Here is a 23,685-nt window from a genome sequence, read left to right as displayed (position 1 = left end):
GCCAAGGGGCAGTTGGCCAGGGAACCAGAGGGAACTGCCTTACCCTGACCCCAACCATGCTGGGGCTTAAAATTACCTCCGAGCCCCCTGGCATTGTCATCACGCCTGGTTACGTTCATGGTGACTAGCAGAGATTCCCACCATCCTCAGGATGTGTCGGCAGAGGTGGAGAATCCTGGGAGTGGGCAGATTCTGGCTTCCAATGGGCTTAGCGTATTTAAATAAGTATAAAGACTTATTCAAATATGCTCATCTGTTCACGCCCAGTGAATCAGAATATGCCGGGTGCCACGGGCCAGGAGCATGGCATCCCATTCGGCACCTGCTGCAAACCCCGTTCAGGTGCTCTCGCTATTCTCCGGGAATATCGGGTGTTGCACCAGATGCAACAGGGAGGGGGGAGGGGGTTGAATGGTGCCCTTTGCTATATTTATTGAGTGTAATAACAGAAAAAGGAGCAAGAGAAGGCCCCACAGCCTGTCGCACCTGCTCCAACTCCAATACGATCATGGTTGATCTTCAACTTCAACACCAGTTTCCTGCCTGCTCACCATCTCTATTGGTTCACTGAGCGACCAAAAATCTGTCTACCTCTCCTTACATACATTTAATGAAGGATCATCTGCAATCCTCTGTGTTAAAGAAGTCCATAGGTTCATAACCCATTAATGAAGACATTTTTCCTTATCTGAGTCCGAAATGAGAAATCTGTTATCTTGATTCTGTGTCCCCATGTTATAGATTCCCCACAGAGAGGAAACGACTGCTCAGTGTGTATCCTAATAAGCCACTTCAGAATCATGTACGTTTCAATGCGATCACCTCTCATTCTCCTAAACCCCAACATATATAGGCTCAATTTACTTAGCATCCCATTTCAGGAACAATACTCATGAGGTTTCACTGTACCATCTCCTCGGCAAATATATATTCCGTTAAATGTGGAGGCCATCAGCACAAATTATGTTGTTACATTTATTGAGTGTAATAAAAGAACAAAAGATAAAGGAGCAGGGGTAGGCCCCACAGCCTGTCGCTCCTGCTCCAATTCCAGTACGATTATGACTGATTCAACTAGTTTGCTGCCTATTCAGCATATCTCTTGGTTCCAAGTATGATCTAATCAAAGCCCAGTTGGAGCAAGACTTCAAAGAACAAAGAACAAAGAAATGTACAGCACAGGAACAGGCCCTTCGGCCCTCCAAGCCCGTGCCGACCATGCTGCCCGACTAAACTACAATCTTCTACACTTCCTGGGTCCGTATCCTTCTATTCCCATCCTATTCATATATTTGTCAAGATGCCCCTTAAATGTCCCTATCGTCCCTGCTTCCACTACCTCCTCCGGTAGCGAGTTCCAGGCACCCACTACCCTCTGCGTAAAAAACTTGCCTCGTACATCTACTCTAAACCTTGCCCCTCTCACCTTAAACCTATGCCCCCTAGTAATTGACCCCTCTACCCTGGGGAAAAGCCTCTGACTATCCACTCTGTCTATGCCCCTCATAATTTTGTATACCTCTATCAGGTCTCCCCTCAACCTCCTTCGTTCCAGTGAGAACAAACCGAGTTTATTCAATCGCTCCTCATAGCTAATGCCCTCCATACCAGGCAACATTCTGGTAAATCTCTTCTGCACCCTCTCTAAAGCCTCCACATCCTTCTGGTAGTGTGGCGACCAGAATTGAACATTATACTCCAAGTGTGGCCTAACTAAGGTTCTATACAGCTGCAACATGACTTGCCAATTCTTATACTCAATGCCCCGGCCAATGAAGGCAAGCATGCCGTATGCCTTCTTGACTACCTTCTCCACCTGTGTTGCCCCTTTCAATGACCTGTGGACCTGTACTGCTAGATCTCTTTGACTTTCAATACTCTTGAGGGTTCTACCATTCACTGTATATTCCCTACCTGCATTAGACCTTCCAAAATGCATTACCTCACATTTGTCCGGATTAAACTCCATCTGCCATCTCTCCGCCCAAGTCTCCAGACAATTTAAATCCTGCTGTATCCTCCGACAGTCCTCATCGCGATCCGCAATTCCACCAACCTTTGTGTCGTCTGCAAACTTACTAATCAGACCAGTTACATTTTCCTCCAAATCATTTATATATACTACAAAGAGCAAAGGTCCCAGCACTGATCCCTGTGGAACACCACTGGTCACAGCCCTCCAATTAGAAAAGCATCCCTCCATTGCTACTCTCTGCCTTCTATGGCCTAGCCAGTTCTGTATCCACCTTGCCAGCTCACCCCTGATCCCGTGTGACTTCACCTTTTGTACTAGTCTACCATGAGGGACCTTGTCAAAGGCCTTACTGAAGTCCATATAGACAACATCTACTGCCCTACTTCCTTATTCTTCTACTCCAAAAGCCCTGCAATAAAAGTCAGCATGCCATTTTCTTTCCTAATTGCTAACTTTCTATGTTCCTTGTACCAGTAAACCAAAGTCCCTCTGGGCATCTGCAGGTTTCACACCTATTAAAACAATAGTCTGCCTGCAAAAGTGATAGAAGTGTAAATAATATTCAGGAATCAAGGTGCCATTTGGATTGCCAAGTTTCTTCACAGAGAAGCTTAACTAGAATCTGCTGTGATAGTGCTTAAACCATGCTTTGGAAAAAGAGTATCAGCTTGCATCTTTCGTTAATGGGCAGCATGGTAGCATAGTGGTTAACATTGTGGCTTCAAAGCACCACAACAAGGGTAGGTCTGGAACCGCCGGCTGAGGAACGGGCCTGGCCACGGGCAACGGCGGAAGGGGCATGGTAGCAGGCAGCTCCACGAAGTCGAAGTCAGGAACAACAGGAGGGCACGGTGTCGGTGTAAGGTCTCGTAGCGAACGTGGAAGCAGGCGAAGAGCCCGGCGATTGCGCCTACGAACGGATCCATCAGGCATGCGAACCAGGAATGAGCGGGGAGCCATGCGTCGGAGAACTTCGGCAGGTGCTGACCAGCCACCTTCTGGTAGGTGGATGCGGACTTCGTCTCCAGGGGCCAGGGCGGGAAGATCAGTTGCCCGTGTGTCATATGACCTCTTCTGGTGACCGCGCTGCAGTTGCATCCTGTGCAGTACCGGAGCATGGTCGATTGTGGGCGCCAGAATGGAAGGCACAGTAGTCCTGAGGGCGTGACCCATCAACAGCTGGGCTGGTGAGAGACCAGTGGCTAGTGGGGCCGAGCGATAGGCCAGCAGGGCGAGGCAGAAATCCGATCCGGCAGCAGCAGCCTTACAGAGGAGCCGCTTGACAATGTGAACGCCCTTCTCCGCCTTTCCGTTGGACTGGGGGTGCAGAGGGCTAGACGTCACGTGTGTGAAGCCATACAAGGCAGCAAACGATGACCATTCCTGGCTGGCGAAACAGGGCCCATTGTCCCACATGACCGTCATCGGAATGCCGTGGCGAGCGAAGGTGTCTTTGCAGGCCCTGATGACAGCGGACGACGTCAAATCGTGCAGGTGTATGACCTCTGGGTCGTTGGAGAAGTAGTCAACAACGATGACATAGTTCCTGCCGAGTGCGTGAAAGAGGTCCACACCCACTTTCGCCCATGGGGACGTCACCAGCTCATGGGGCAGAAGCGTTTCAGGAGGTTGCGTGGCTGAAACCTTTGGCAGGTTGGGCAGTTGAGCACCATACTGGAAATATCGTCACTGATGCCCGGCCAGTATACCGCCTCTCGGGCCCTCCTTCTGCACTTCTCGACCCCCAGGTGGCCTTCGTGTAGTTGGTCGAGAACCAGCTTGTGCATGCTGTGCGGAATCACAATCCGGTCCAGCTTCAGAAGGACACCATCAATGACGGCCAAGTCGTCTTGGACATTGTAGAACTGCGGGCACTGCCCTTTGAGCCACCCTCCCGTCATGTGGCGCATCACACGTTGTAGAAGGAGGTCGGCCGCAGTCTCTCTGCGAATGCGGGCCAGACTGGAGTCGTCAGCTGGCAGGTTTGCCGATGTGAAGGCCACCTGCGCCTCGACCTGACATATGAACCCCTCCGAATCTGGCGGCGTGCTCACTGCTCTCGATAGGGCATCCGCAATGATAAGGTCCTTCCCTGGGGTGTAGACCAGTTGGAAATCATACCTCCTGAGTTTAAGTAGGATGCGCTGGAGGCGAGGGGTCATCTCGTTCAGGTCCTTGTTTATGATTCTGACCAGGGGGCGGTGGTCAGTTTCAACAGTGAACAGGGGAAGACCATACACATAATCATGGAACTTGTCTAAACCGGTTAGCAAGCCCAGGCACTCCTTTTCGATCTGCGCATAGCGCTGCTCTGTGGGGGTCATGGCCCGCGAGGCATAGGCGACCGGGGTCCATGACGCAGTGTCATCCCGCTGCAGGAGCACTGTCCCAATGCCGGACTTGCTGGCATCAGTCGAGATTTTAGTGGCACGAGATGTGTCGAAAAACGCCAGTACCGGTGCAGTGGTGAGCTTGAGTTTGAGCTCCTCCCATTCCTGCTGGTGTGTGTGCTGCCACTGGAACTCCGTGGACTTTTTGACGAGGTGGCGCAGAGCTGTCGTGTGGGAGGCAAGGTTGGGAATGAACTTCCCCAGGAAGTTGACCATGCCTAGGAAGCGTAGTACTGCTTTCTTGTCTGCCGGCTGTGGCATGGCTGTGATGGCGCTCACCTTGTCTGCATCCGGACGGACCCCTGACCGGGAAATGTGGTCCCCCAGGAACTTCAGCTCGGTTTGGCCGAAAGAACACTTGGCTCGGTTGAGGCGCAGGCCGTTTTCACGTATGCATGCAAAGACGCATTGGAGACGATAGATGTGATCCTGTGGTGTGGTGGACCAGATGATGACGTCGTAAACGTAGACGCGCACCCCTTCGATGCCTTCCATCATCTGCTCCATGATCCTATGAAAGACCTCAGATGCCGAGATGATGCCAAATGGCATTCGGTTGTAGCAGAACCTGCCGAAAGGGGTGTTAAAAGTGCACAGCTTTCGGCTGGACGGATCCAGTTGGATCTGCCAAAAGCCTTTAGAGGCATCCAGTTTGGTAAAAATTTTTGCCTGGGCCATTTCACACGTGATCTCTTCCCGTTTGGGTATGGGGTAATGTTCCCTCATAATATTGTTATTGAGGTCTTTTGGGTCAATACAGATCCGGAGCTCGCCGGAAGGCTTCTTGACACACACCATGGAGCTGACCCATGGCGTAGGTCCCCTTGGTCCTGGAGATCCTGCAGCTGCTGCTTGAGGCGGTCTTTGAGTGGCGCAGGGACCCTGCGAGGTGCGTGAATGACCAGGGTGGCGTCTGGTTTGAGCCGCATTCTGTAGGTATATGGCAGTATTCTCATGCCCTCGAATGCCTCCAGGTTGTGGGCGAGGAGCGATTGGAACTGTGCGTTAAACTCTGCATCCGGGAAGTGAGACATTCCGTCTGGAGAGAGAGAGTGGACTCGTTGCACGAGGTGGAGAGCCTTGTATGCCTGTGCGCCTAGCAGGGTGTCCTTCGATGAGCCGACTATCTCGAATGAGAGTGTGGCCGTGTGTGTGTTGTGTGTCACCTGGAGCTGGCAGGATCCCATAGCCTGGATAACGTTCCCATTGTAGTCGACCATCCTGCAACGGGACGGGTGAATTGGTGGTCTGACCTTCAAGGCGTAGAAGGCTGACCATGCTATGAGGTTGGCGGAGGCGCCAGTGTCCAGGCGGAAAGTTATCGGCGATCGGTTGACCGTCAGGGTGGCACACCATTCATCACCCGGATTGATCGTGTTAACTCGGTTCCCATCAATGACCGCAACACGGAAGGCGTCTTGGTCATCTATGTCATCGGTCTGGATGTCGTCTGGGCAAGATTCGTAATGGGGAGGCTGAATGGTCCGCACGTCCCTGCGAGGTTGTCGGAATTGTGGAAGATTGACAGGTTGAGCTGCTCGACAGTAAGCAGCGTAGTGGCCCACCTTGCCACAGCGTAGGCATTGTCGGGTTCTTGCGGGACATTGCCGCTTTAAATGTGCAGCTCCACAGTTGCCGCACATCATGACGTCATGACGTTCGTTGCGCCACTGCGCACGCGCAGTTTGGTCTTGCGTCGGACGCGCCTGCGCATCACGTCCCTCAGTGTTGCCGTAGGTTTTGGCGCGCACAAGCGCGGGAGGCCCCGAAAAGCGCGCGAAATGGCCGACGTCGTCCGGGCTGCGGGCCGGGAGGAACGCGATCGCCTGGACCCGTTCGGCCTCGTGGGGCACCTGGCTCGCCAATCCGGCCGCGTAGGACCCCCGCCGCGCCGATTCGGTCGCCTGAAATTGTGCATAGCGGCTAGTTGCATTTTCGTGCAGGACACAGGCTTCGATTGCGGAGGCTAAGGTGAGGCCTTTTATTTTTAAAAGCTGCTGGCGTAGGGTGACCGAGGCGACCCCAAAAACGATCTGGTCCCGAATCATGGAGTCTGAGGTGGTGTCGTAACCGCAGGACTGCACGAGGATGCGGAGATGGGTAAGGAATGACTGAAAGAGCTCATCCTTACCTTGCAGGCGCTGCTGGAAGACATATCTCTCGAAGCTTTCGTTGACCTCGACGTTGAAGTGTTGGTCGAGCTTCAGAAGGACCGTCTTGTATTTGGATTTGTCCTCACCTTCCGCGAACACCAGGGAGTTGTAGACATGGATGGCGTGCTGCCCTGCGGTGGTGAGGAGGATGGCGATCTTTCTGGTGTCCGAGGCGCTCTCTCTTTCATTGGCTTCCAGAAAGAGCTGGAAGCGCTGCTTGAACAGCTTCCAATTTACGCCGAGGTTCCCAGCGACTTGCTGCGGTGTGTTGACGGTGTCCATGGCGCAGGATGGCAGATTTGTGGGTAGGTGTCAAATCACTCCTGGTATCATGAAGTGTTGGGTACTCCGATACACAGACGTTGCGAATGGTACAACGCAGTTTTATTTCAATGAACTATTAATATATTAAACTCTGGTATTCAGCACATGGTGAACCTCTGAGTGGCTGGCAATGAGGTCTGTGCCCTGAGCCCTGTCCTGCTCGAGTGCCCAGGAAGTGTCGTGTTCCCTGCTTTGTACTGTGTATGCTCTTGTCCGTGATTGGCTGTCGTGTTTTGTGTGTTGATTGGTCCGTTGATCTGTCCATCATTATGTGTGTATGTATGTGCTGTGATGTTCATCTGAATATCATGACAAATACCTCTCTTGCAAATACGGTTGAACCACAGCTGACACCTTAGCCAAGAATAACATAGCAGAAGACTGTGAATTCTGGACTCAGCAGGAATCATTTCTACCACCAAGCCAAGGCAAGCACCATGAATCTATAAACATAACAGATAAACTGAGCAGTTATAAATTTGGTACTTTGTATCTTCAGTAGGAGCATCCCATGTGACCTATTGACTCTCGCCCAGTGCAATGAGTCATTGTCACTGTTCAGAGGGCATGTGTGTTGAGGATTGGCACAGTCCAAGATCCAGGACTGCCTGCTGAGGGACTTTCTTAAACTTGGGGCTGCTGCCAAAAGCGGTAAATGAGGAAAGGCCAGAGATTAGTCCCCTCCGGCCATAGCAACTCCAAGGGGCTGAAACCAATGTAAAATCCCTTGAGCCAGATTTATCAGAAAATGTTTAATCCAATGTGACTGTAGAAGCCATCTGTGTTATAAATGGAGTGAGACACCCTGGAGTGCCAGGCAATGTGTTTAGCCAAATTGATCTGTGAACTGTCAAATTGGCATTGTACTGTAATGTACCTCTATAAATTCAATGAACGAAGTAAAAAAAAATCAACGTTGAAAATTCAAGTGTTTAATCTTCCCCGAACATAGGATTCTCCGTTCTGGGGACTAAGTCCCCACGCCGGCGGGAAAACCGGTGCCAAACACTCCAGCGTCAACAGCCCCTGAAAGTGAGGAATTCTCCAAACTTTCGGGGGCTAGGTTGCCGGCTAAGTCATTGGTGCTGCTTCGGACGGCGCGAGTTTGTGCATGCGCGGAACGGCCGGCGTGATCTCGCGCATGCGCGGACCGGCCGGCGTATTTCAGCGCATGCGTGGGGGTTCTCCTCTCCGTGCCGCCCCCCGGACAATATACAGGGGCCCGTCGCGGAGGAAAGAAGGCCCCCACGGAAACAGCCTGCCCGCAGGATCGGTAGGCTCCAATTCCAGGCCAGGCCATCCTGCCCCCCACCCCGGGGTCGGATTCACCCCCGCCCCCCCAGGACCGCCCAGCATACTTACCTGCCAGGTCCTGCCGTGCGCGAAGTGAGTAATTCACGCCGGCGGGACTGGCCAAATCTGTACGGCCACTCGGCCCATCGGGGCCCAGAGAATCGCCGGGAGGGCCGCAAACAATTTCCACCTGCAAATGACACAGCAAGTCACGTCCGGCCAGGTTGACACCGAGGACGCGGGTAACCGTGACAGGGATGCAACATTCCCGGCCCACAAATTGAACAGAGAGCGGCTTCGTAAGTGGATAAACAGCACCTTTCCCTATGAAACCAGCAAGTTCCACATGCTTATCAGAAAGGGGAAAGCAATGTTTCTGAATTAATGTCCAGTCTAGCTTAGAATTAGTCGCGCCGGTGTCAATCAGGAAGGGGATAGGCACGCCCTCTATGTAAATCGTAGCGGTGGGCTCGTCAGAGTGGTCTGTTGAGAGGGCCGGAAAGTTCGATCTGGCTAGTCAGTAGGGGTTAGAGGTAGTAAAGGGTGTCTACCGACGAGGTTGAAATCTACCTTGTCGTCGGGGTGCTGGACAATCCCTAGCATAGTGGCCTGTACGTTGACAGTTGAAGCAAGAGACATTATATTTGGCAGGAGGATGACGCAGAGGAGCGCTGTCGAAATCCTCCATGTGTGGAGTGAAGGGGTAAGGCGCCTGTGAGCCGTAACCAAATTCAGGAGGGTCTGTGCAATCTGGGCGATAGTAACGTGAATCTGTCTGAGATTTCTGACCTTTAGGAGCTCTTCTTTGAGAGGGACGTTGGACGAATTTGGATTTAATTTTGGGCGAAGTGTCTTTGTAACAGGTCTCACGGTTGCGGCCATTGCTCCAATAATAAGACACAGCACGTTTCACTTGAGGTTTAGAATTGTCAGACCATGTTATTAGTTTTAATACTGGATGCAACGCAGTCAGGCTGAATTTGGTCCAAGACCTCCGACGTATTAATCAGATAGTGGAACCCTTAAATCCTATTGTCCCAAACCCGGCGACAATCCTTAGTAATGTCCCACCGGAAGCGACTGTTTTCACCCTTGTTGATTTACAACATGCCTTTTTTGCGAAACCCCTCGCCCCTGAATCACAGTATTTGTTTGCCTTTACATTTATGGGCAACCAATACACTTGGACTAGGCTCCCACAGGGCTTCATTCATTCTCCAACCCTTTTCTCACAAGCATTGCACTCCCAGTTAGCAACATTATCAACTCCTGGTGGCTCCACCATCATCCAATATGTTGATGACTTACTCCTTGCCAGCCCTGACTTCAACGCTAACCAGCGTGACACCATTTACCTGCTCCTCCGTCTCCATTCATGGGGATATGTGATCCCGCCCACTAAAGTTCATAAAGGCCAACGGCAGGTCAAATTTTTGGGTGTCCTAATAAGTGCTACGGATCGCTCCCTTACTCAGGAACGCATTACTCCTATACTGCAGACCCCATTTCCTACATCGCCCAAGCAGGCGCGAGCCTTTTTAGGATTGATGAACTATTGCAAAAAATACGGAGGCTGGGGATTGAGGGTGATTTAGAGATGTGGATCAGAAATTGGCTAGCTGAAAGAAGACAGAGGGTGGTGGTTGATGGGAAATGTTCAGAATGGAGTACAGTCACAAGTGGAGTACCACAAGGATCTGTTCTGGGGCCGTTGCTGTTTGTCATTTTTATCAATGACCTAGAGGAAGGCGCAGAAGGGTGGGTGAGTAAATTTGCAGACGATACTAAAGTCGGTGGTGTTGTCGATAGTGTGGAAGGATGTAGCAGGTTACAGAGGGATATAGATAAGCTGCAGAGCTGGGCTGAGAGGTGGCAAATGGAGTTTAATGTAGAGAAGTGTGAGGTGATTCACTTTGGAAGGAATAACAGGAATGCGGAATATTTGGCTAATGGTAAAGTTCTTGAAAGTGTGGATGAGCAGAGGGATCTAGGTATCCATGTGCATAGATCCCTGAAAGTTGCCACCCAGGTTGATAGGGTTGTGAAGAAGGCCTATGGAGTGTTGGCCTTTATTGGTAGAGGGATTGAGTTCCGGAGTCGGGAGGTCATGTTGCAGCTGTACAGAACTCCGGTACAGCCGCATTTGGAGTATTGCGTACAGTTCTGGTCACCGCATTATAGGAAGGACGTGGAGGCTTTGGAGCGGGTGCAGAGGAGATTTACCAGGATGTTGCCTGGTATGGAGGGAAAATCTTATGAGGAAAGGCTGATGGACTTGAGGTTGTTTTCATTGGAGAGAAGAAGGTTAAGAGGAGACTTAATAGAGGCATACAAAATGATCAGGGGGTTGGATAGGGTGGACAGTGAGAGCCTTCTCCCGCGGATGGATATGGCTGGCACGAGGGGACATAACTTTAAACTGAGGGGTAATAGGTATAGGACAGAGGTCAGAGGTAGGTTCTTTACGCAAAGAGTAGTGAGGCCGTGGAATGCCCTACCTGCTACAGTAGTGAACTCGCCAACATTGAGGGCATTTAAAAGTTTATTGGATAAACATATGGATGATAATGGCATAGTGTAGGTTAGATGGCTTTTGTTTCGGTGCAACATCGTGGGCCGAAGGGCCTGTACTGCGCTGTATTGTTCTATGTTCTATGTTTTGCAGACAATGGATTCCGAATGTTACTGCCCATAGTAAAGATTTAACTCCGTACTCCTCTCAAAATGCTCCTCTTAAGTTTGAACTTCTTGACTCAGCAAAACAATCTTTTGTTACTCTCAAAAACGCCCTGGCTACCGCCCCAGCGCTAGGACGACCTATGTATGACAGACCCTTTCAGTTGTACGTTAATGTTCTTGATGAATGTGCCACTGGTGTTCTTACACAAGAACACGGATACCAGCGTCGCTTGGTCGCCTACTATTCTGCGAAATTGGATCCTGTAGCTTGCGGTCTACCTCCCTGCACCCAAATTCTTACGGCTGTCCATTTGTTAGCACAGGCAGCCTCTAATCTGACCCTTCACCAGCCAGTACAAGTGCATACCTCGCACTCTATTGTGGCTCTCCTAACGTCTCAGCAAACCCAGCATCTGACTCAAGCCCGCTTGAGCCGCTATGAGGTTTCACTATTGCAAAACCCCTACCTCTCTTTTCATTGCTGTTCTACCTTAAATCCTGCTGTGTTCCTCGAACAGCCCTGCGATAACCTTGCAGACCCGCCACACTATTGTTTGCTTCGGAATCACTTCCTTACCGCGCCTCGCCCGGATTTAACGGACCGGCCTGTTGATAATCCAGATCTAATTTTTTATGTTGATGGCAGTTCCTCCATTTCTCTCACTGGCATCCCACAGTCGGGATATGCCGTGGTAACCGACACTGATGTGCAGGAAGCAGCAGCCTTCGAGACCCCGGTCTCCGCACAAAAAGCCAAGGTATTTGCCCTTACTCGAGCATGTATTTTGGCCACAGATAAAAGTACTAATGTTTACACTGATTCTAGGTATGCCTTTGGCGTGACCCACGATTTCAGTCGCCTCTGGCAACAGCGAGGCTTTCTCACCTCTGCGGGAGCTCCCATTCAAAATGCTCTTTGAGTTAAAAATCTCCTCGATGCTATTCAGCTTCCCCATCAATTGGCAATTATTAAATGTGCTGCGCACACAAAGGGGGACACTCTTGTTCAATTAGGAAATGCCCGTGCTGATTCGGGTGCGAAGGCTGCGGCTATATCAGCCTCTCTGATTGATCCCAGTGGGGCTCATCAGACTCTGAACCAGGTACCTGCATTATGAATGAAGGGCATGCCAGACATAACTGAAGTTCAAAATTTACAGAGGGACGCCTCTGATTCCGAGTGCACAGTATGGAAGTCAATGGGGTGTTCACACTCCTTGACACAAGACCTCTGGCTTACTCCCGTTGGTCAAGTTTGTATTCCAAATTCTTTATTGCTGGTACTTATTGATTATTTGCATTCTTGTACCCATCTTGGCAAGGAGGGAATGGTACAGCTACTCCTGAAAACTTGGTGGCACCCAGATTTGAATACAGCAGCGCAAACGCGGCTGGATGGATGCGTTATTTGCATGAAACATAATAAGGGTAAAGGCATTAAATGCCCTCCAGGAACCACTTCCTTGCCAGATGGCCCGTTTGCCTGTATACAGCTTGATTTTATCGAATTGCCAAAAGCACAGTGCTATAAATATTGTTTAGTAATAATCGATGTGTTTAGTAAATGGATTGAAGCCTTCCCCACCACTAATTATACGGCACATATAGTGGTGAAGTTGTTGTTAACGGAAGTCATTCCTCGTTTTGGGGTACCCAAAATGGTGAGCTCAGACAATGGACCACATTTTGTAGCTCGGATCAATACTGAATTGTGCGAAGCACTTGCAATTAAACAGCAACTGCACTGCGCATATCACCTGCAGGCAGCAGGAATTGTGGAAGGAGCCAACGGGACTATAAAAGAAAAATTATCTAAATTAACTAAAGAAACTGGGTTAAATTGACTAAAAGTATTACCCTTGGCACTGTTTCACATGTGGCTCCCCATTCGCGGACCGGACTGTCAGCTGCAGAGATAATCTATGGTCGGCCAATGAGGACTCCCTGGGATGCCCATGAAAAACCCCTAGAGGGAGTAGACCTCCATGTGATGGGGGAACAAATGCAGAACTATTTGAAGCAATTAACATTTTCTCTGAAGTTTCTCCACTCACAGGTTAAACAGGCACATCTCCCAGTAACGGCAGGGACAGCCGTCCCTCGATATCCAGTGATCAAACCCGGAGACCACGTGTTGGTGAAAAACTGGGACAGAAAGAAACTAGGACAACGCTGGAGCGGACCCTTCCTCATACTGCTGACTACACCAACTTCCGTCAAACTTGAAGGACGTTGAAGTTGGATACATCTATCCGATTGCAAGAAGATAGTCTCCAACCCAGATGAGAACACAGGATGAAGATCTTCATTATAATTTTCGGACTCTGGACTATTTAGCCTTAATGGACACTTGGTAGTATAAAAAAAACGACCGAAACGAGACCTGCCTTCCAATACCTATTTATATATGTCATATCTTTTATGCCGAAAAATTGAACGTAAGCAAGTGTTGGGTTTGCACCCACATCCCCGTCCATTCGAGGGAAGGAATACCTCTCCAATCCCTCCCCTTTCATATCGCAGAGACGGTTGAATGGATTTTACGACAAAATCAAACAGGGAGCAGAGGAAATAGGGGGGATATGGAAATATGGAGATCTGCTGGCTATGACATGACTAAATTTTCAGCTTCGTATCAACCTACCTATAATCATGCCTTGAGTCCACCCTCCCTCACTGTCCACTCGTATAATGTTCAAGGTTCCATGTGTTTTAATAAATCAGGGAAAGAAAGCTAATGGGGCAAAGTAGGTGCAACCTTACAGTTGACTGGCAAGAACCGGTACCAGGCACATCCAACAAGGGCATGTTTAACTGTGATTGGTCCAGGGTATGGAATATAATCTCTAACATTTCATGGGGACAGACATCCCCAATCCCCTGGATGACATCAGCTGATGATTTTACGGCCTATAATGGAACCTATTTCATATGTGGCACTAAAGCATATCCATGGCTCCCCATTGATTGGACAGGATCCTGCTTTTTGGGATATGTTGTACCTCACCTACCCACCCTTAAGCACTCCCCCTCACGAGCAAAAAGGACTATTTCTAAAACGGAACAGTTCTTTATAATGGCCTTTCCCATGTATGGAACGGGTAAGGCATCCGATGAACTGATCCACATGGCCTCAGCATTGGAACAACTGGCGAACGTAACGGCAGCAGAAGCCAGGGAAACTGGACAGGCACAGGCTGAGGTCTCAGCTGAGCTAGTAGCTGTCCGGACCGTGGCATTACAAAATCGAGTGGCTTTGGATTATCTGTTAGCCTCGCAGGGAGGAACGTGCGCTATCATAGATCAGGAGTGCTGTACTCATATTCCAGATGGCTCTGAAAATATTACTAACCTGGTCGACCATATTAAGAGACAGGCTGCTCAAATTCAAGAGATTGGCAGTGAATTTCATGACTATAACCCGCCGGGTTGGCTAGGATGGTTGGGTCACGGATTATTTGATTGGATCTTTAAGGCCTTCATTTTATTATTCCTAATTCTACTAGAGATAGGATTGCTTGGTTGCTTGTGTAAATGCATTTTCAAACGAGTCATGGATATGCCTATTTAACTAGTTGTCATGATATGACAAAAGGAGGGAATGTGATATGGTACGAATTAAGTAATGGCATGATGGGAAAACTGGTCAATGGGAAGACTGGTCAAAAGGTTTGATACAATACAAGAAAGACTGAAACTACTCATTCCAGCTCCCCAGGCCCAGGTAAGGAACGCTGCCCTAACCATTTTCAGAGCTATATGGCCGTAGGCCAATGTTGCATAACTTGAAGTCTGAAAAGATCAGCAAAGGTCGAGCCATTCCAAAACATGGGACCTCGGCAACTCCTGATAAAACTAACTCGTCATAACCGAGGGCCGTAGGAATTTAAAACAAAGATAAATTCAGGAAGAAACAAGTCTATTCTCACCTTTCAATGTTCCCTCCGAGGACTAAATAATGGTATGAGTGATATGACCAAACATGGTCTGGTCTTTGCTTCCGTTTGTATTTCCGATCAAACTCCTGACCATACTGTTGTCACATAATATTGGTAAAGATAATGTATAAATATTGAGCTAATTCTCCACGAAAGCGCAGAACTTGTGAAAGACTGAGCAGTTTTGTTGACTGCCCTCTTCTTCAAGTTTCAACCATTAATGCAGGCAGTTGTTTTCGAAAATTAAGCTTGTTATTCTGTCTTAACGAGTGTGTTGAATTTTTCTACCACGGAAGCGGGAAAATATTGACTTTGACAAAACTGCACATGTGGATAGATTAGCACTGCTGCCTCACTGTGCCAAGGTCCCAGGTTTGATCCCGGCTCTGGGTCACTGTCCATGTGGAGTTTGCACATTCTCCCCGTGCTTGCGTGGGTTTCGCCCCCACAACCCAAAGATGTGCACGGTAGATGGAGTTGCCACGCTAAATTGCCCCTTAATTGGAAAAAATGAATTGGGTACTCTAAATACTCGCAGTGGTTAGAACAGTTGCTTCACAGCTCCAGGGTCCCAGGTTCGATTCCCTGATTGGGTTACTGTCTGTGCAGAGTCTGCATGTTCTCCCCGTGTCTGCTTGGGTTTCCTCCGCGGGCTCTGGTTTCCTCCCACAGACCAAAGATGGGCAGGTTAGGTGGACTGGCCATGCTAAATTGTCCTTAGTGTCCTTCCGAATCCTCTGGCTTCCCACTAATCCTCGCCACTTTGTATGCCTTTTCTTTTGCTTTTATGCTATCCTTGACTTCCCTCGTCAGCTTTGTTCTTCCCTGAGCATGTTTCCTCTTCCTTGGGATGAATTTCTGTTGTGCCTCCCAAATAACCCGCAAAATCCCCTGCCATTGGTGTTTCACTGTCTTCCCCGCTAGGCTCCTTCTTCAATCAACTCTGGCCAGCTCCTCCCTTATGTCTTTGTAGTTAACCTTATTTAATTGTAATATAGTTACATCTGATTGCAGCTTCTCCCTCTCAAACTGCAGAATAAATTCCATCATATTGTGGTCACTGCTCCCTAAGGGTTCCTTCACCTGTTTGCACTGAGTGCTGAATTTGGTGCATTTGAGTGCGATAGTGAGAGTTTGGTGACCGAGGGAGTGCTGAATTTGGTGCATTTGAGTGCGATAGTGAGAGTTTGGTGACCGAGGGAGTTAAGGTGAGGAGGGAGTAAGGTGCTCCTTTCATTTTGTTTCCGACATTTCCGCAAAGAGTGCGAAGAGAGCCAGGAGTTTACAGGAAGTGTAGCTGACTGGGAGCAGAGTCGGAGGGCGGAGATCTAGTTAGTCCACACAGCAACTATATTCTGTAAGGTAAGAGGGGATGGAGGCTAGGCCAGTTACATGCTCCTCCTGTAGGATGTGGGTGGTGAGGATACCACCGGTGTCCCCACTGACTATACCTGCGGGAAGTGCACCCAACTTCAGCTCCTCAAAGACCGTGTTAGGGAACTGGAGCTGAAGCTGGATGAACTTCGGATCATCCGGGAGGCAGAGGGGGTGATTGAGAAGAGTTTCAAGGAGGTAACCACACCCAAGGTACAGGACAAGAATAGCTGGGTTACAGTCAGGGGGAAAAAAACAAACAGGCAGAAAGTGCAGGGATTCCTCGTGGCCGTTCCCCTTCAAAACAAGTATACCGTTTTGGATGCTGTTGGGGGGGGAATGACCTACCGGGGGAAGGCCCTAGCGGCCAGGTCTCTGGCACTGAGTCTGGCTCTGGGGCTCAGAAGGGAAGGGGGGAGAATAGAAAAGCAATAGTTGTCGGAGATTCAATGGTTAGGGGAATAGATAGGAGATTCTGTGGTCGCGAGCGAGACTCCCGGAAGGTATGTTGCCTCCCGGGTGCCAGGGCCAGGGATGTCTCGGATCGTGTCTTCAGGATCCTTAAGGGGGAGGGTGAGCAGCCAGAAGTCGTGGTGCACATTGGTACCAACGACATAGGTAGGAAAAGGGGTATGGAGGTAATAAACAAGTTTAGGGAGTTAGGCTGGAAGTTAAAAGCCAGGACAGACAGAGTTGTCGCCTCATTTTAGGAAGGATGTGGAAGCTTTGGAAAAGGTGCAAAGAAGATTTACCAGGATGTTGCCTGGAATGGAGAGTAGGTCTTACGAGGAAAGGTTGAGGGTGCTAGGCCTTTTCTCATTAGAACGGAGAAGGATGAGGGGCGACTTGATAGAGGTTTATAAGATGATCAGGGGAATAGATAGAGTAGACAGAGACTTTTTCCCCGGGTGGAACAAACCATTACAAGGGGACATAAATTTAAGGTGAAAGGTGGAAGATATAGGAGGAATATCAGAGGTAGGTTCTTTACCCAGAGAGTAGTGGGGGCATGGAATGCACTGCCTGTGGAAGTAGTTGAGTCGGAAACATTAGGGACCTTCAAGCAGCTATTGGATAGGTACATGGATTACGGTTAAATGATATAGTGTAGATTTATTTGTTCTCAAGGTCAGCACGGTAGCATTGTGGATAGCACAATTGCTTCACAGCTCCAGGGTCCCAGGTTCGATTCCGGCTTGGGTCACTGTCTGTGCGGAGTCTGCACGTCCTCCCCGTGTCTGCGTGGGTTTCCTCCGGGTGCTCCGGTTTCCTCCCACAATCCAAAGATGTGTGGGTTAGGTGAATTAGCCAATGATAAATTGCCCTTAATGTCCAAATTGCCCTTGGTGTTGGGTGGAGGTGTTGAGTTTGGGTGGGGTGCTCTTTCCGGGGGCCGGTGCAGACTCGGGGGGGCCGAATGGCCTCCTTCTGCACTGTAAATTCAATGATAATCTATGATTAATCTAGGACAAAGTTTCGGCACAACATCGTGGGCCGAAGGGCCTGTTCTGTGCTGTATTTTCTATGTTCTATGTTCTATGTTCTATGTTAAGTTCCCTTAACAAGTCTTCCCATTACACGTCACCAACATCAGAATTGCCTGTTCGAAGTTGCTCCAAAAGAAATCTCTTAGGCATTCCACAAATTCCTTTTCTTGTGATCCACTACCAACCTGATATTCCCAGTCCTCCTGCACATTAAAGTTCCCCATGATTATTGTACTATTATCTTTTTTATATGGCTTTTCTATCTTCGGATTTATTTTCTGCCCCACATCCTGACTACTGCTAGGGAGCCTGTACATAACTCCCATCAGGGTCTTTTTACCTTTGCGATTCCTCATCTCCACCCACAGCGATTCTATGTCTTCTGATCCTATATTGCTCCTCGCTATCGATTTAACTTCATTCCTTACCAACAATGCAACCCCGCCCCCTTTGCCCAACTGCCTGTCCTTTTGATAGGACACATATCCTTGTATATTTAGATCCCAGCCCTGATCCTCTTGCAGCTGTGATGCCCACAGCATCGGACCGGCCAATTTCAATGTGCGCAACAAGCTCATTTACCTTGTTCAGTGTACTGCGCACATTCAGGTACAACACCCTCGGTCCTGTATTGACCACCTCCCTTCTCATACATGTCACCATTTTTGCTCTGCCTGAGCAACATTTTTGTTCTGATTGCTCTTATTTTTGTTCTCAATTTCCCCTTCAGTTATCACACCCTCTAAGCTAATGCTCTGGTTCCCTCCCCCCTGCCAAACTTATTTAAATCCTCCCGAGTGACTCTAGGAAACCTCCCAGCCAGGGTATTCCAGTTTATAAAATATTTATTGTTGAAAAAATGTCCCGACACACTTCAAGTGTGCATCCTCAATAAATACTTCCACAAATGTGATTTTAAGGGGTAACCAAAATATTTTAACAGGGTTCTCAAGGGAACGAAAGTAAGTTGCAGAGAGAAGGTAGTTTAGAGAAGAGCGTGAGTTGGGTGATTGAACACATATCTGCCAATGGTGGGAGATAGGTCAGAATGCACCTGAATCAAAGGAACAGAGTTCCGATGTTGGGTAGTTGAGCAGAAGGAGGGTACAGTGATAGGGAAGCGATTTAATCAAGATCGGAATTTTAAATTTGACGCACTGGCATTTTAGGAGCCAACATTGGCCAGCAAACACAGCTAATGGATAAAAAGGACATGCTGTCAGATAGAACATGTGCAGTGCAATTTACATAGTGGAAGATTGAAGTCCTGTCACGAAAGAATTGAATTAGATGGAGAGTCAATTAATGTTAGAGTACCACAGGAGGGAGGCAAAAATTCTGAAACATTTTGCAAATGCCCAAAAGGCATTCCAACTAATGAGCAGACTTCTTTCACTAAGAATGAAAGCAGGCAGGCAATGAGGGTGCCCAAAGTGCATATACAACAAGTCTGTCGGCAAATGGCAGGGCAACCCAGAGCAGACCTCTGTTTGATGGCTAATGAAGTGGACGTAGTGCTTTGGTTGTGAAAATGATGCTCCTCTTGGCTATCCCATAATAATTATCCTTGAGATTAGCTCAGTGATAAGCCTATGAAAGAGGTAAATTTGAGGTTGAAACTGACTGTTAGTTTAATCGAACATGAAACTTTATTCCATATGAAAGCTATATTTGTCTTTGCATAATATGATACAATGGGTGTGATTTTCTCCAATATTGGCAAAGATTCATATCAAGTGGGAAAAACTATGTTGAGACCACTGATTGCAATGTTGGTTTTTTCGGCCATGTAGTTCGGGATTTCAAGAGAAAAAAGGCAGACAGGAGATCCATCACATATCGCAGGCAGGCAGCCCCTTGATTCACCCGCCCGACCATCAATTCAGTAAATCAATGATCTGGGTGCCATTTTTAAACGACGCACAAGTGCAAAGCGAGCACACAAGGAAATGCCCAGATGCATCCCCGGCACAACAATGGCAACCACTGAACCACCTCCCCCCCCCAATAGCACTGCATTCACGTCATAGCTCTCCTGGAAATACCACATACCAGGTTCACACCTTCTGAGACCAGTCATGCTTCACGTCGATCTGACATCACGCCACCGTGGACGCATTATTGGTTTCGAACAATCGACCTCTGGGTTATGGGCCCAGCATGCTACCACTGCCCCACTCTGCTACCTTGACGCGTTATTTAATATGGGGGTATAATTCTGGCATATGGGCCCAATAATGAGATTTTAATTTATTATAATGAGGTTCCTGATGTTGAACGGTGGGAAATATGGCCCACTACTGATGGGGGAAGGGAACAATTGCTTTCTGATTTTACGTTGTGTAATTGATAATATGGAAAGATGTGTCATTTGAAACATGGACGTCTGGCAATATCTGGTCTGAGAGAAACATGATAGGATACAGGGCAAGATCCCACAAAGGGTTAACAGCAGCTACCAGGAAAGAATTGTAAAATGCAGATATCCTTGGTCACGCGGGCTGAGCAAACAAGACAAACAGGATTTTGAATGAAGCCAAAAACAATGGCTCACACCTTCATTGAAAGTAACTATCTTAGTAAGGATCTGGAAAAGAATGGGTGAGCTCGAGACCAGCTCGACATCAGCTCGAGACCAGGGCAGGAACTATCAGATTCAGATTCAGATCCAGAACCAGACCAGACCTCAGAGGGAGAGAGAGAGAAGCAGAGAAGGAACAAGCAGCTAGTCACAATCAGCTCAGCCATGGGAAATGGACAGGGCAGAGCAGCCAAGCTAAAATAGCTGATACATCTTAAGAAGACCAGACTTTAAAGAAGATTGATTGTCAAGTTGGGCCTGAAGGTCCCTTCAACCAACCAGAAGGATCCAGAAGCAAGATCTTTTTACTTTTCTGTAAAGACAGTGATTGCATCTTTTAAAAAGAGAAAAAATATATATATATAATAATAAAATAACTTAAAAGTTTTAACCTGAAACAGTGGTTATTCCAAAGTCTACTTTACTTACTTAGCAATGCGGGACCCAGGATCGATGCTATTGATATATATATATTAGAAGTTTCTAGTTCCCAAGAAACGGTTGGAATATGAGAAGTTTCTAACCGGCACAAAGGCTAGAAGATTAGAAGATTCCGGTCTATGTGTGAGTCAGACTTTACCTGCCGAGTTTAGTCTGGAAAGTCATGTGTGATTGACTTTTGTAAGGATATTCTGTGGATCGAGGGGACTGAAGCTCAGGTTGGGTGTGTAAAATCAGCAGACTAGAAGATGCTGGCCCTGAGATAAAGTCTGCAAGACATCTTGGTGACAGCACTAAAAATCTTGCATCCATTACTGGTAAAATGAGGCCAAAAAATAAATCATCCTTAGAGTACTGCAGATTGTGAGGTTACATCCTAGAGAAATAGGGGATGCCTAGAATCTTTAGAGACCAATAACCAATTGACCCTTAACTAAAACAGGAAGATAGTGCCTAAGTCAGCCTTGGATAGGGCCCAGAAAGGGTACTTATCCTTAATTTCAGATTGCAACTGAAAGGGACAACCAGGAACAGAACTTAGAATTCCGAAAAATGGCAATTAGAATAATCCTCTTGCTCTGAAACACGGTCAAGAGAGTTGAAGAAATGAAACAAGAGTGGAAGAAATTAACAGAGGCAAAAACCTCCTGCATAAGTGCAACTTTATCAGCACGGAGGGGTCTCAATTTTTGTTAAAGTAACTAAAACCCCACTGAATAGAGGTCCAAGATCTCAGTGGATAAATGTGTGTGTGTTTAATAAGGGTTTGTGAAATCCTACAAAGTAGAGATCCAAGATCTGAGTGGATGAATGAATGTGTGTATGTCTAATAAGGAATTTTGAATTTCCTTTGGTGTTTGTATTTTTTAAAAATGTTATATTTTGCAAAACTGAGTTTCACATTAATTAGAAGTTATAAATGGCAGGTAGAAATGTGATCAGTATTATGAGGAGGTAAATCAGTATGTTCAGAACTAAATTAGTTTTCGAATAAATGGATAAATAGTTTGTACTGGGCAGCAGTCAGCTGCGAGCAGGCTTTGAAACTGAGCATTGAAATTGACACTGCATAGCTCCGCAGGGTCCTAGTGCCTGATGAGCACGAGAATGTCACCATCAAAAATAATGATGTTCAGAATGAAAAACACATGGAAGAAGGAGCTTTAGAGAATAAAGATTTTGGATCAAAAGAATTACTAGCAGTATAAGGAAAAGAGAATCTGATGGCAGGAAAGACTTGATAAAAATAGATGCAGGTAGTAAAATTAAGATATTAAAACCAATTGATAATACAGAGGAAGTTTGGGTGAAGCTACTAACTAAAACTGCAGGAAAGATAATCAGTGAAGCTGTAAAATGTAGATAAGATTGTTCAGAATTTGGGTAAACACAATTGAATTAGAGATGAAAACACATGACCATTTGGTGTAAAGACAATGAATTAAAACCCGTTAGCAGCATTGATTGGACAGATGATGAAGTTAAAATGTCATGTTTGGAACTTACCTTCATAAAAATCCAGTCGTAATTAAAATAAAGTAATTAAAGTAAATGCAGTAGCAATATCAGGAATGTATCAGGGTAAGGTTTCAATGATTGGATCACTGAGTGAGCAAAAGGGGAGGAGTTTGAGATTCTTCGTATCTCACTCAGCGGTGCAATGACAGAAGGAGGAGGCTTAACAGGCTTTAATTGTATGATGTATAGCAAGGATAAGGAAAATAAACCAGTTTTTAAAAAAGAAAGAAAGAAATGGTGGCAAAAGAAATCTGGAAGTCCTGGAGAGGGCATTTCTGGAGTGTTCAAACGAAGATAGAAAGTACAAATTAAAGAATAGGGCCCTCTCCACACTTGACCTGTTCATTTGATTTTTCAGGTGGAAAAAGTAAATAACAGACAAACCAGTTCACAAGAAGGAAGAGAACTGCACTCCAGAGAAGAATGTTTTAGACAGGATTGGGGGGAAACTAATGATATAATTGGCTACATATTTGAGGGAATTAAATGACAAGAGCCCGGAGGAAAACTTTACGGGTTAGAAACAAATCAAAATATCAAATTATTACTGAGCAGTGAAACCTCCGGTCAGACATCTCTAATTGACATCAGCTGATGGATGATCTGAGGTCTCCAAGGGGTATGTACTACGCGATGGAGTTATTAAGGGTCTCGGCAGACAGCAGCGACTGAAGAGGAACCCCAATATGATAAATGAAAAAAGTTTAAGAATTTTTGTAGCTTGATGCCATGGTGGGAAAATTGTTACCAATGCAGCAAACAATATTGCATTGAAGAGCTGTAATAGTTATTAAAGAAGAAATGTCATGTAAATTGGTCGGGACTGTTATGTTATGATAATGGGGATATGTGTGCCGTTCAAGGACCTTGATCAGCATTTCTAAACTGTGTGAATGTTTTAATAGAGGGGTATAGTGGTAGTTTAGTGTGTTTTCTTGATTGAACTGCATAGAACAAATATTGATGTTGTTAACACGCCATATTTAGTATATAATGACTATTGGTTCCAAAGCCTAGAAGGGATGTGTTGATATTGTACTTTATTTTTAGTATTGAAATTGTGATAACAGTTGCAAATATGTAAAGTTGTAACACACGGTCTATTTGTGTGGTTAGATGATGAGTAATGTGTTAAGATAAGACTTAATTTTTTTTTTAACTGTGTATTTAACAATAAGGAGAATTTATTTGGAAATAGTGATAGTTCGATGTGGTTTTGTGAATACTGTGTGTATATTGTATTGCAAATGTTGTAAGGGAAATGATAACAGACGAAAGGGATTTGAAGGAAGTTTGTCAGAAAGATATTCTCTCATGTACACCAGGGGTTGGCAGACATACATGGTTCAGGACAATGTTAGACATTAATGGGAGAAGTCAGGGATAGAAGCAGGATCAATTGAACCTTCAAATTAATGAAGCAAGGGGTGATACATGATATCATAATTTGCCATTCCAATGAGAAACGGAAAGCAATTTGGATGACAGAAAAATGGGACACTTAACAGCCAGTGATGGACAAAAGACTTTTT

The sequence above is a fragment of the Scyliorhinus torazame genome, chromosome 5, assembly GCF_047496885.1.
Source record: "Scyliorhinus torazame isolate Kashiwa2021f chromosome 5, sScyTor2.1, whole genome shotgun sequence".
NCBI classification, from domain to species: Eukaryota; Metazoa; Chordata; class Chondrichthyes; order Carcharhiniformes; family Scyliorhinidae; genus Scyliorhinus; species Scyliorhinus torazame.
Note: the sequence above shows the minus strand (reverse complement) of the source record.